The following is a 15002-nucleotide window of genomic DNA, read 5'->3' as shown; positions in this document are numbered from 1 at the left end:
ACCCTGTTCAGTCTGGCCGCGCCGCGCTCCGTGTCTGGAGCTTACGCTTAGTCATGTGAACCTTCTTTCTTACTTCAATCGAATTATCGGCTGCTGCAATTTAATTGCATAAGACGGCCGCTAAATCCATGTTAAGCTAGTGAGAATAACTGTAGGCTAAGTTGTGTTTCTAAGGTGCATAGTGTTATGAGCAATTAGTATGTTGTGATTGTGATGGTGGCAAAGCAAGCAGCAAGAGGAGGGTCGAGGGCAGCAGCAGCAGTTACTGTGACTGTGTTTCCGTGGTCGGGTGTGGCGTTCATGAGGCCATGACTAGTGGTACACATCATGGCTTACCCATACATCACACTTCTGGCATGCTGGGCCACCTTCATCCTTGGTAAGACTTGTCTGTTCATGAATGGGCACTGCCAAATTCATCATCCAGTTCTTTATGTGTCTAGTTGATTTTCAATTTAACAGGTTTTTGAACGAATTCACAGCTCATAAATGTTGTAGCTTCATTTTAACTTAATGTTTAAACGAAAAGCAATTGCATTGTCAGGTAATTGTAAGGTCTTGTCGCAGTCTTATTAAAGGGAAGTAAAAACTGCCAATGGATTATTGACTACTGTACGTTAGTTATAAGCATGAATGTGTAGCCATCACTTGTATGCCATAGGGAGGATTTCTATGTACAGTATGTTTTATTATACAGTATAAGTAAATGAATTTGGAATTTCAAACAACAATGACCAAGAAATTCAGGAAGTCATTATTTCACAACAAAAATGTTTTAGATTACAGTTTAATATATTCTCATGGAGAATTCTTAAGTTTTTGAAATAGCTGAGAATAATGAGTCATCAAACAAAGTTACAGGGTTTACTTAGAAGATGAAGTAATAAGGAAATAAACTATTAAACTCGTAATGTGACCACAAATTTTCCTTCTTAAATACATTTTTGTATGGTTAAGTTGTAAAGCTAATCTAGTCCATCTTACCCATAACTTCTACATCTGAAACAGAGCTTTTTATAGCTGCCATGAACAATGAATGCAGGAAGTTCAGAAACATATATGATCAAGAAAAGGACATATTATTTCTCAAATTTAAAACACATAAATATTCAACAGATCTGTCATATGTATCGGTATACTGTCCATCTAGAACACTTTGCCTCCACATCCAGGATGAAACTTGATATCAATTTTCATACCCTTAATCTGCTACCGTAAATTTTTGGAATAGTTTTGTTACTATGCAGAATGCAAAACATACTCGAAATAGTGTCAAATTTCCATAGGAAGAGCAGTGCCGAGTTAGTCATGAACTGATGGCAATAAGACAGTGACACTAACTTATTTATGAAAGCAAATGGGACAATGATCTAGCTTCTAAGTGTAGCGGTAGAAGAGGTCTACCTGCTTATTATTGAATTAACAAGAAAATAAAAAAGCTCAGAATTGTATTAGGCGTTTGAGGTACTTTACTGTTGACAACTTTGAATGAAAATGTTATAATACAGTACATTATTTTACTCCAGTGCCTCTCCATACGTGCATTTGGATTGCCTGGCTATGTAGAAATCAAAGAAGTCACTGAACAAAGTCTGATTTCAGCAGGAATTGACCCCTGAGTGATACAGTACTGGTACTTTGGTTTGGTAGTCTTTAATGCAATTTCTTTTATGCAAACTTTCTTATAAATTTATAAATAAGCTGGCTAAGCTTATTCATGGATGATAGACAACAGAAACCTATCAAAAAGAAAACATTACTTGTATTAGGTTGAGTCTAGTTAATTTAGTTGTGTATAGTGTTGTCATAAATGGTTCAGTGCTGTAGCCTCCCTTGATGAGCTTTGTTGATAAGGCTGTGACACACCTCTGAAAAATATATAAAATGGTAAAAATTGCTTTGATTTGTGTTGTTTCGATAAATGTTGCATCTTTCAAAAATGCATCCCCTATGTAAACTATATTAACCATGGTATAGAATTACTGTACTGTCGTATTTGATGTATGAGTTCATATGGAATGGTCAATGAAGTACAGTATTTGTTCATTGGTAAGCATTTGTATGTCAACAACAGATTAAGTGGCAAAATTATATTGGTTGGATTTGGCAGATGGAGATCCATTGTTTATGGAAAGAACAGTACTGGTACGGAGAAACAAAAATGTAAAAAATTTAATGCTTCCATTATTTTTGCAATTTTCTTGGGTTAGAGATAAGTTGCCTTTAGCCAGTGCATGTCCATTGTCCAGTACAGTATTTGCCAACTGTGTGCAATAGAGATGTGAGCGACCACTCTATTGGCTAACAGTACTGTACGGTAATACAATATTTGTTGAAAATACTGTAGGCAGTTTATTATATGCAGATGTCTTTAAATATTACCAGGGTTAGGCTTATATATATATATGTATATATATATATATATATATATATATATATATATATATATATATATATATATATATATATATATATATATATATATATATATATATATATATATATATATCTTGATAAAATCACACGGGAAAAGGGAAACAACGGAGCACCTTAGCTTTCGTCTTTATTCAAGACATCTTCAGAGGCAACTGGATTACATGGACAGAGAGAGGCTTAAATATACAGGGTGACCTTAAAAACATGAGGTCAGGTCATAATGATGTCATCCACTAATCCCCACACCAACACACACGTAGAGGAGCTTAAGAGAAGGGGGGTGACGTGACTAGTCAGGTCAGGTCAAAAATAAGGGACCCACTAAATAACTATCATACATCTAGATCAAAGGTTTTCAAAGCATTTTTAACCTTGGGCCACTGACAAATAAATTAATGTAACATATTATCAGTTATGAACTGACCATCACTAAGGTTTATTGATTTTAATTCCTTTATCAAACTAGCTTCAACCAGAAGTCTTTCTGTGACACAAGATGATTTAAATACTTCTAAGCTTTTTTCCCAAGCAACTTCCCAACTTCTTTCCACGGGCCATAGCAACAAAAAGTACTCTTGGGTTACCACACATAGTCTCGCGTCACTGACAGTCACGGAGACGGTTGTCGCGGCAAGGAGAACTGGTAAGCGTGACTTGAATTAACCATTTAGGTGCAATAGACCAGCCTGGATTGCTTTTGTCGCAACCAGGCTTCCACACATGATATTCCCACGGGATAACAACCTAGGTTAACACACTTAGTCTCGTGTCGATCACGGTCACTGTAGACGGGTGTCGTGCAGGAGAACTCTGTAAGCGTGAATTAATTAACCATTTACTGTAGGTTTGATAGGCCAGCCTGGATTGCTCTTGTCGCAACCAGGCATCCACACGTGATATTTCCCCGTGGATAACAACCTAGGTTAACATGCTTAGTCTCGTGTCGACGACGGTTCACAGGACGGAGTGGCGGTGGAGGACTCTGTGTGGTGTGGTGTCCCGCCCCCTTTCAGGAGGGAGAGGATGGAGACGACGTCTTAACTAACCCATGGCTCAGGGGATACTACCTAAAAATGAGGTTTTTGGGTGTGAAGCGATGAACAGTACAACACTGTTTCACTGCCCACCCCCCTAAAGGCTGGCTAACATACACTAATTGAAAAATACATGTCCCAGTTATGCCTCGCCGGGCATCTTATCTCTGGTAAAACAAACTTTGGATTTGGTTGCGTGGGTAAGCCTAACGCAACCCATGACAGGTTCGTACAAAGGAGTGTTAGTTACAAAACTAGCGAGGTCATCCTAAAACTGTATCTTGCGCCTGTGAGACCACACCTGGATTACGCAGTTCAGTTCTGGTCACCGTATTACATGATGGATATAGAATCATTGGAAAGAATTCAGAGGAGAATGCCAAGACTTATCCCGGGCATTAGGAACCTTGAGTATAGAGACAGGTTAAAGCATCTTAATTTGCACTCCCTCGAGAGACGTAGAGCGAGGGGCGACCTGATAGAGGTGTATAAGTGGAAGTCAGGGCTAAACAAATGGGACATTACAAAGGTACTCAAACTATCCAACCAGGAGCGAACTCGTAACAATGGTTTTAAATTAGACAAATTTAGATTTAGGCGTGAAATAGGTAAACACTGGTTTGGAAACAGAGTAGTGGATGAATGGAACAAGTTACCAAATATCATCATTAACTCGAATACGCTGAATAGCTTCAAACATAGGTTAGATGCTTATATGAGCAATAGGGGTTGGGTGTAAACGGGACTGCCCAGTATGGGCCAATAGGCCCGCTGCAGTTTCCTCCATTCTTATGTTCTTATGAAACTTTTCTTGGTGGTTTTGAGTGGATTCACACTTTCTTAAAAGGAAAAGAAAAAAAAGGTGTTAGTTTTGATAGTTTACATGTTCCCTTAAATTTCCTTGGAATAGACCATGGTTCATAGTCTGTTCCCTGTGAGGACAGAGATTTTCCTCTCATCCAGACCACGCTACAAGGACTGCACCATGTAGGTCCTGTGCTGTAGCAGCTGTGGTGTCATGAGCACTAGCTCTTAACACTTAAATAATAGATGATAGCAGCTGTAATTTATCAGATGACATTATGTACTTAAGTACTTAAGTTGTACTTGTGGTATATAAAGTCCAGCTACTAGTAGACATAGTGCTGGAAATGAGAGTTGTTTAGGGGATTTGGAATTCGAGAAAAGTAACCTACTGTACAGTGTAGAGAGACTTGGATCTCTCTCAAAATTTTATCTCACTTGAGAGTCAGTATTGTATTTCATATAGTACAGTACTTGAATGATGGTTGCATTCAGGGAGGGGTAGACCAGGGACTTGGAAATTTTGAGAATACTACTTATTCTGTTGTGCACTAAATAAATTGCATGTACCATATTACACAAAATGGAATGTTTGAAGATTATGCTGGCTGGGACTCATATTTTTATTGGCACAGATGGGAGTCACATACAGTACTATATGTACTGAGCAATACAGTACTGTAATTGTATCCAATTACCGGTAAATGCATTGCAAATATGTGGCATTAAAAAAATACTCATAATGTACAGTACAATGTCTTGATGATGGCTGTATTTCTAGCATATGGTAACTACACCATAATAAAAATGTCTTTATTTATGGATACACTATACTGTAGTGATGAATTGTTGAATTAGCATTCTGAATTGTTATGAATTCAGCCGAATGACTAGAAGCTGATTACTTTTCAGAATATTTCTATAATTTGGAAGTACTGTACTGGGTACTGTATATTATAAATTATTAGCTATTTCAGTATACAATACTAAATTTGGAAGTACCTCCGGTATGTTCAAAAGTAGAAGGAATTCTGAATTCAGGAATGCCAAATTGCAGAGGGATCACTGTATAATGCCAATACTGTACTGTAGCTATAGTACAAGTAATGGTGGGTGTCCTCCGGGATCATACTAAACGTAATACAGGTACTGTATGTGGAGGCACATATTACAGTGGTAGTACCAGAATGGGTTTGGGCCTCTTTGGTGTACAAACATAGACCGTTTCTGCAAATAACAGCATTAACATCATATAATTGTGCACTGACCAGTCTTCATAGGGAGGCCTTTACTGTTGGCTTTTTCTGGAAGGCATTTGTAAATCAGTCTAGATCATATTTTTCTTAAATGTTCCTCCTTGTTCCATTGAGGCCCATTGTGACATTAGAGTTGGTTACCTTAAAGGTATTATTCCTCCGGGCTCTCACATCTGATAGATGGGTGTCAAAGAGTCACTGTTATGGTTCAGCCTTAGGCTGAGTCAAGTTTTATTGGAAAAACAGACTTGAAAACTTGGTAGTGGATCTCATCATTCTCTTTATATCTGGTGAAGGATAAAGGCAATTTAGAATTATTTTATAAGTAACTCTGAATTGCCTTTGTGTACAGAAGCTATGGAATATTTTAACTAAAGCTTGAAATGCATTACAATGGCACTGTGAATCATTTAATTTCTGCAATACTGTACTCTATGTATGTTTTTTTCGGCAAACATTTTAGAGATGGTTTTTATAATTTGAGTAGTGCACTTTTATTATGGAAATATACTTTGCTTTGTATATATAAACATAAATGAGTTTCACGTGTGAAAACTTTTGTGTGACAACTAGCTATTCCTCATCTGTATTGTTTATCTGCATCTCCAAATTTGGGAAACTTGATACTCTGGCCATTTTTGCTGAGTTGGTAGTTCAAATGTATCCAGATTGTTTGGGTGGAACATGCCTGATTAGTTCTCATGTTCTGTCAGGTAGTGCTAGTGAAACCCCACAACCAACCATTTTGCAAATTGCCGTCACTCCTTCAGCTTTATCGCTCTACTGTAATTTTAATTTCCTTTTCAGAATCCTTTGAATGTTTCTTAATGTCTGTACTGTAACATGTTATCAGAATATACTATATTCAATATACCTGTACTGTAGTAAGAAATGTTAAAGGTACGGTAGGTAGGTAAGTTTTGGGAAACAGTTGCAGCCTACCACTGAGTGAGTTGGACTAAGGCTTACCAATATGTAAGGGTTAAGGTTAACAATACTTTATGTATATTCTAGGCCTGTATTTTGTGTACAGTATATTTTTGTTGATTTTTTGTCCCAAGCTTGCCAGATAGTCGACATACCGGTACTGCCCTTTCTTTACTGATACAATACAATACTGTACTGTACTGTATTTTTTAGTCATTTTCCAACATTTAAGAGTGTGGTGCCATCTTTTGTCATCCCTCTGTATTTTATGTACTGTACAGTACTGACAGTCGAATTATCTTCTGGGGTACCATATACTGCAATACTTTCAGGACCATAAATTTGTTTGTTTAATTCCATGTACAGTACTGCACTATACTGGTTTGGCTATGGTCTCTACCTGAAAATCATAATGTAATTTTACAGTACTGTACTTGGTATCCATCCTAAAGAGGCCTATTTACTTTGTTTTGTTCTCCCATATGGCCGAGATGAGGGATACGGCAGAGATTCATAATTTTTTTAGTTTGTGAAGTAAACTGAATAAAGGTAATAATATTTTAATCAAATACTGCATGGATTATGGCAGTCTATCGCTAAGACTTGAAATAAGCTCGAATATGAGTGAAATTTAACTGTATTTGGTGGAGTTATTGCTCTTTAAACATGGGGAACTTGGTACTGATACAATATTGGAGTTATTTTTTATTTTAGTGCATCAACAACCAAGGGTAGTATATAAATATCATTCATAATATATAGGTTTCAACAAGAGACATTTGAAATTTACGATTGATATACTGTAATCTTTTTGGATTTTAGTTTGGGGTGGCATTTCCTATTATGCAGAGGATGGTGTACTACAGTACTATATCCAGTGAATATAAAGGAGCATGATAATGTAACAACAGTCTCACATTTGAACTTACCCTAATATTAAGGTACACAATCCAATGTGGTGTATCTAACATAGCTTATTATAACATCGAAGAATATTTGAATTACAGTATTCTACACAACTGTACTTAAATTATGTTTAAATTATTTTTTTTTATAATGAAAATTTGGAGACTCGGATAGTGGGAGGAAATTATGAAAACCATGTTTCACTGGAAGAAATAAAGCTACATGTACTGTACAATAAATGTCTACCACTACAAGTCTACATTTGGATTTCACATACACGTATCGGTGATACCCTGATTATACCATAAGGTACAGTATATGATTTGGTTCAAGATTAATATAGCACAGTACTGTACTTAGTCAAAACTAACTATGGAAATATCATGTGGATGGCATTAAAATTGTTTAAGACTTTTAAAAAGACGTCTAATCAAAATATAACAAAGTGAAAATATATGCAGTAGTGAATTCAAAAAAATTATAAATTAAATTTAATTAATTTTTAAAATACAATACACAGTACTGTACAACATTGTACTATACAAATTCGGTTTGTTGACTCGAAATGGTGGTAGGTTGCCTGCCTCAAGGCTTTAGGGATATGTAGTCTGAAGGTTTAGTGTTGTGCTTGTCAGGCTTCACTTCACTGATTGTGGCCTTGAGGCTTGAATGCTTGAGCTGAGATTGTTAAATGAGTGTGGCTGCTGGAGCTGAGATTGTTAAATGAGTGTGGCTGCTGGAGTTGAGATTGTTAAATGAGTGTGGCTGCTGGAGTTGAGATTGTTAAATGAGTGTGGCTGCTGGAGCTGAGATTGTTAAATGAGTGTGGCTGCTGGAGTTGAGATTGTTAAATGAGTGTGACTGCTGGAGCTGAGAGTGTGGCTGCTGGAGCTGAGAGTGTGGCTGCTGGAGCTGAGAGTGTGGCTGCTGGAGCTGAGACTGCTGGAGCTGAGATTGTTAAATGAGTGTGGCTGCTCTGGAGTGGCTTGAGATTGTTAAATGAGTGTGACTGCTGGAGCTGAAATTGTTAAATGAGTGTGGCTGCTGGAGTTGAGATTGTTAAATGAGTGTGGTGCTGGAGCTGAGATTGTTAAATGAGTGTGGCTGCTGGAGCTGAGATTGTTAAATGAGTGTGGCTGCTGGAGCTGAGATTGTTAAATGAGTGTGGCTGTCTCCCGTTCCCCGCCCATGATTCTTTCTCTTCTTTATCTATATGCACGCATGTGAGATTACATGAACGTGTGGGTGAGTGATGAGGTGCGGACGTGAGTTAGTGGGAGGGAAGGGCAGAGAGGGCGCGGCGTTGAGGGAGACAGGTGGCAGGGCGAGTGGGTGGGAGGCTATGTTATGCAAGCACCGGCCACATGATCCGCCTTGTGACAGGGGTACTGCGGCGCAGGCACTGCTGTTTGCTGCGTCAGTCGATATTCACGTTCAGCTGCACTCTGAAGATTTTCAGACAATTTAAAATGCCATTATTTTCTCCTGTATTCTGTATTATTTTGGAGTATATGACGACACGGGAGTGATGACGATCGGTGAACAAAATTACAATTGCAGTCAGGTGTGTTGATTATTAATTTTAATCAAGTACTGTTTTAGGTGGGGGGGGGGGGGCAGTATGATTCTTTTTTCAGTAATATTATTTGTATTGAGAATGGAGGAAGCAGCATTTATTTTGCAGTGGTGTCGAGTTTGGGGATGAAAGGGAGTGGGGCGGCATTATTGAGACGACTTGCCGGCTGCGACAGGGGTTTACCTGTAGGTGCGGCCACCCACCCCTCCTCCCGCCAGCGGTGACCGCACGTTTCGGCTCCAAACCTCATAACCTTGAACGTTTTGATGTGGACGTTATAGTTTAGGACGAGCTAAGCATGCGAACGGTTGAGCAGGTCACGAGCATCCCTGGATAACATGCAGCTTTATCAGGAATTGTTCCAAGAGTATGATATCCACCCATAGGCAAAACTTATGCCACTGAGAAAAAATGTCTGGAAAGTGAACCTAATGTAATGTCTGAGTGTAGATAGATAATATTTGTCCGTCATTATTACCAAATTAAGGTGTGATATGTAGGAAAAGATGCATTGAAAATACACAAATTAGAGTGCATGTAATAGGCAGATGATAATAAACAACTTAATCGTAAACAATACTGAAAGTCCATCTGGTTGGCCATCCGTCCGAAAATTTTTCATTTTTACTTCTCCAAAATGATCAGTTCATTAATTGCACTGAAACATTTATGTCTAAAAGATAAGCATCTAAGATGGCTACCGTTAGGCCTACTAAAAAAATGAGACCGAAAAATATAGGCTCAAATTTGTTGAAAATGCCTGAATGTTCCTAAAATGGTCCTCTCATAATTGTATTTGACACGTGTTTGCTATCTTAGATAGGATGTCAAGTCCCCATGGACATCTTTTTGCTGTAATGACATGGTATAGTAACTAGACATTAGTTTAATGTTTATTGCAGTCGAAGAGAAGTGTTGAAAAATCCAGGAGTCGAGAAACTTACCATGGTGCCAACAAATTGTAACAAACCCTTTACGTCCTGCTAACTCTAACTCCGTGGTTGCCCAGAGAGCCAAGTGGAAGACTGGCTTCAGGGTTAAAAATGAGGCTCCAAACAAACTGCAGGTGAACCAATAAAATACATCTTGAAAAAGTTGCCTTTCACAAGACATGAAAAGAAAGCTGGGTTTGATGTTCTTGCTTACGTTTTAATACGGAAATGTTTTGTGAAAATAATTGAGCGGAGTTTTGTCCCTCACAAATTTTAGTATTCTTAAGATAATTCTAAACTCGACACACTTAAAAAATTTATGGTCAAAATATATTTGAGTGGTTTTACAGGATAGAAATATTATTTAATAGGATCATGGTAAATTGTAAAGGAAATTTCGTTATTAGTTAACCCCTAAGTTCTTTTTTTACTCTATTCAAAACACTAGAAAATACAAGGGTAGTCGTGTTATTAGTTAACAGTTAACCATAATACAACAAAGTTAACATTTTTGTTACCTTGCCTCATTGCCCCAAGTCAGCCCAAAGGCCCAAAACGCACGAATTGGGATGACAACGGAGCGAGTACTCCACCCACCCCCCTCCCCCACCACCACCATTCTCCCCCTGATATGCTTCACTGAGGCAATACAGTCGTCCCGAACATTTTTAGCCAGACCATCAGCAAGAACGTAACCAGTAATTTAAAAGGTTTGATGGAACCAGTGCGGGCAGTCCACCAGTTTCCAGCGGCTGCTTGCATCAGCAGTTCCCTCAACGTTTATGGGTGACGTGTTGGATGCATCCGAATTTTAGTTTTGAGTCTAAACTTAAATGAGTATTATAACCGCGTTAACTTAAAATTATATATATATATATATATATATATATATATATATATATATATATATATATATATATATATATATATATATATATATATATATATATATATAGCACACCACACACAGCATATTTACAGTATTTGGTATTGCTTGACAATACTGTACATCTTAATCTTTATTAGAACTGAAATATATGAAGTAAAATACAACAGCATGGAAACATTATTCAGAAACCCTTTACAAAATTGCCAAAACATGAATATAATAGTTAGTGAAATCCCCACATTTAACTTTAAAAACAAAATTATAATTATTAGCGGGGATTCCGCAGCTTATAATTAACTAGAAACAGAGTTATAAGAACGAGCAAATAAAATGCTTACTCTCCATTGACTGTCGCAGAGTCAATTTGTAAAATTCTAATAGTTTGAAGTCTAACATCACTGCATTTATGGTGATAGCAGAATATGAGTTTTTTAACATTATATGTACATGTAATGTAATGGAATTATGTAATGTCACACGTTAAACTTAAATCAGTATACAATAAATACGTAACTGTACTCGTGATAAATACCGAGTTATGCAAGGTTGACAGGGCTGTTAACCCCTCGTCCTGTTTGTGAACATATTATATATATATATATATATATATATATATATATATATATATATATATATATATATATATATATATATATATATATATATACATACATACATACATACATATATATACATACAAGTATATATATACACGTGTGTGTGTGTGTGTGTGTGTGTATTTGTTAACGTAAATGCCTCGTTGAGGGCGGAACTGTGTAGTGCAATTTAAGTTGTATCAGGTCGGGAGCTGTGATCATAATGACAATGTAATTGTTTTACATGTTAATCCTGGAAATTTTTTGGATGTATTTCTAACTGTAAGCGATTGTTCAGAATTGTAATAATGGTTATTTTGTGGTTCGTGGAAGTTATGGCGTCGAACGATTCTGTCCAGTTGGAAGAACGTCGTCCGAAATTATTGTTTAGCACCGTATCTATAAATCCAGGGTCCCTCTTATTTATGTAAGCGCTAATGTTTTTAGCAAATCTGGTTAGTTTTCTTAATTATTTATTGTACTAAATATACGAATATTAAATGAATTATGGTCAGTATGATCGGAGGGTTCACTGAATTAGTTGCCACCAGCGGAAGTATAAACTGGATTTTTTTTCTATATCTGTGATATTTAATCACTTATATGGTAGACAACAAGGAACTTAAAAAAGTGGAAGTTTTTTGTGTATTTAGGAAATAGCATTAGATGTGATGGTAGATGTACGGAAGAAATCAAAGCAAGAATAGGGCAAGCAAAAACATAATTTTTCAATAATTTAAAAGACAATGAAAAGGGACATTTTCTTCTATTTGTGGAAAAGGTTGCTGAAAGACTTTATATGGCAAGGACTGATGTATGGATTAGAAGCCCCCATACACCACCAAAATACAAGAACTTCACGAATTATACAATATCGAACCACTGAACACACACACAGCCAAGCCCAGAGAATCTGGAGCAAACTTGAAGATTTGGAGGACCCAATATTCTCCCAGTTAAAAGAAGAACTAAATCACACAGCTGGTGGCCCAAGAGCCTCCATGCTAACATAGAAGAACAAGACCCACTTTACACATATATGTGAACAAATAACACCACCATCTAACAAACATAAATTAACACCCATTACACTAATGAATACCTAGCTAGCTTAGCTCTTCCCCCCCCTCCACCTGCCTCCCTTGAGCGGGCGGGCGTCTGCTGTGTGTGGCCACCACCCCAACCAATCAACTCGTCAGCTAGGTGGACAGCCCACCTGCTATCACCCACCCCTTACTACTTTACTTCCCGTTTCTATGTTTTCCTTCTCTCTCTCCTCTCCCAGGGCAAAGTCATTTGCCACTTTTCTTCATTATCATCATCATCATGGATCAGAAGTGTGGACACTTTCAGCAGACACCAGAAAGAGGTTGGAGGCCTTTGAGAATGTGGTGTTATAGGCGAATGTTAAGAATGAGCTACAGTACACTGACAGGAAAACCAAAGAAGTACAAGGGTTTGCAAAACTTCAAAAGAAGTAATTGAAATGTACAGAAAAGGAAATTTTTTATGTTTTAGTCATAATTAGGGATGCGGGGTTAACAAATATGAATGGGAAAAGTTGAGGATAGGAGGGCCAGGGGAAGGCAGAGACTAGGATGGATGAATGAAATTAAAAATTGGATCCACAGAGAGATCCAAAACCTTGGAGGATTGGTAAAAATAGCCCAAGAACGTTTAGAGTGGAGGGCTGTGGTAACCAACCCTCAGATATAACGACGGTACTCTGAATATGATGTAGCTTTCCTTAATGATTTTTTTTGCTGTAAATACGATAAAGTCTACATATTGTTGTCAACATTAACAGTGATTCTTTTATGCTAGCTTCTGTGAAGGTTTTCTGCCCATTGATATGAAGGTAAATGTGATGATAAGTGACAAATGTGACTTGGTACATTTGCGTAAGAGCCAGATAATGAATTGCCACGTCACCATTTTGGGGAAAACGTTAACACGGGAGCCACAGAACCTGGCAGGGTTTATAGTGTACGTTGGTCTAATCGTAAAATGATGAGTGAGGTTTTTTAGTGGGATGAGGAGCAAGCAGAACTGGTGAAGGTTGTGGTTTGGAAGATACATACTTGTGATTAAAATGGTTGGAGGATTGTCTTCGTGATAAATGGTTGGGGGAAGAACAATAATTATGATTGTGGGGAACCTGGTATTGGGTTTAGGAATATGCCAACTTCTTTGTTACTAATTATTTTACGTTCAATTGTAATTTCGACTGTTGTTCGTATGAATTTTACAGGTATTGAACCAAACTGTTTTTGAGGGTCGTATATGTGATCCAAGGTAACGGTGCATATTGACGGTGACGTCACAGAGGCGGGAAAAATCGGTTATAAATAGAACGTTCGTGCGCCAAATTGTGGCCAATGCACAAGCAACTGGTGCAACCCTCACCATCCCGCGTCTCTTGTCTCTTTGCTGCGTGTTGTAGTCGTGGACCACACTAGTAATGGGTAGATGTTGAATTATATTTGAAGATCGCCCTTGTTGCTAAACTTCCAAGCCACGACTTTTCCATGTAATTAAAAAGACCTCCGTAATGAGTTATACTGTAGATCCACTCGTGTTGATGAAACAAATATTTTTTCAAAATATGGATGTATCGCATGTATAGTGATAAGTTATCAGTTATGCGAGGTATTGTGTTGCTTTGTGGTAAAAAATGAGGAGGGTTCTTTGAGGTATGTTGTGGTTTGCTTTGTACGGGGAGTTTGTACGCAGAGATGGTAGGTTTATGAAGGGTTGTCAACAACTAGAATGGGTTACCTGAGTGGGTAGTGAATGTGGAGACGGTGGAAAAGTTTGAAGCAAAATTAGATAAATACTGGAAAAATTAAGAACAAGTATATAATTATAGGGCACAAATATCCGCCACACACAGCCACCGTCTGAGTAGAGAAGAGGCTATTGAGCTGGAGTCACAGGCGTGAGCCTCTTCCAGAAGATCATCTGTGAGTAAGATATAAGTGCCTATCATTCTGCAATGAATTGATACATTCTATTCTTCTGAATTGTATTATCTGTTCTAAAGGCGTGTAAGAAGTATATCACGAGCATACGAAACAAGCATTGCTTGTAAAGTAAACAGATTTTCATGTACTGTATACGATAAAGTATACTTACAGTCAATAGATTATCTTGGAACTGAAGCAAGTATACCCACTTGAGTCAATTCTCTCACAAAGAATTAGAATTGGCGTACTTTATTCAATTCTCTTATAACGAAGAAGGATTGATGTACCGGAGGTTCAAGTAAAAGTTACTTGACCTTGGGATTCAGATATTCAAGTGATGTATTTACTGTAGTCAGTAGATACTGTTCGTTGGTAATTAGTACCGTATAGGAGTAAACGTGTTTAGCTTTGTTAGAAAAAATAAATTACATATCATATTTTATTATCTGTTATATACTACTGGGTAATCAGTATTATATGAAATGTGTACAGGTTATGCTAATGAAACCTGAAGTAGATTTTGCCGAAAAACTGCTATGAGTAGCTTGAGAAATTCAGTATCGTATCGAAGAATATTCACTGAGCACAGGCGTAACTGATTCTAGAAAGACTGCAGTTAATACTGTCTCAGCAGCGAGGAGCGGGAGGGGCAAGCAGGAGGACCCTCTTCATCTCATTGT

The 15002-nt window shown here is 37.6% G+C and overlaps 1 protein-coding gene across 1 annotated transcript in view; it reads left to right on the top strand.

Moving 5' to 3' along the window:
• LOC121870633 overlaps nt 1-15002 on the top strand; it is a 107765-nt gene continuing 92763 nt past the window's right edge. The window contains exon 1 of the mRNA XM_042372494.1: nt 1-379. The gene's annotated coding sequence lies outside the window, so the exon portion shown is untranslated. The remainder of the gene's footprint in view (nt 380-15002) is intronic.

Source organism: Homarus americanus, unplaced genomic scaffold (assembly GCF_018991925.1).
Source record: "Homarus americanus isolate GMGI-L3 unplaced genomic scaffold, GMGI_Hamer_2.0 scaffold56333, whole genome shotgun sequence".
Taxonomy (NCBI): Eukaryota; Metazoa; Arthropoda; class Malacostraca; order Decapoda; family Nephropidae; genus Homarus; species Homarus americanus.
Note: the sequence above shows the minus strand (reverse complement) of the source record. Positions and strands in the feature narration are given on the sequence as shown.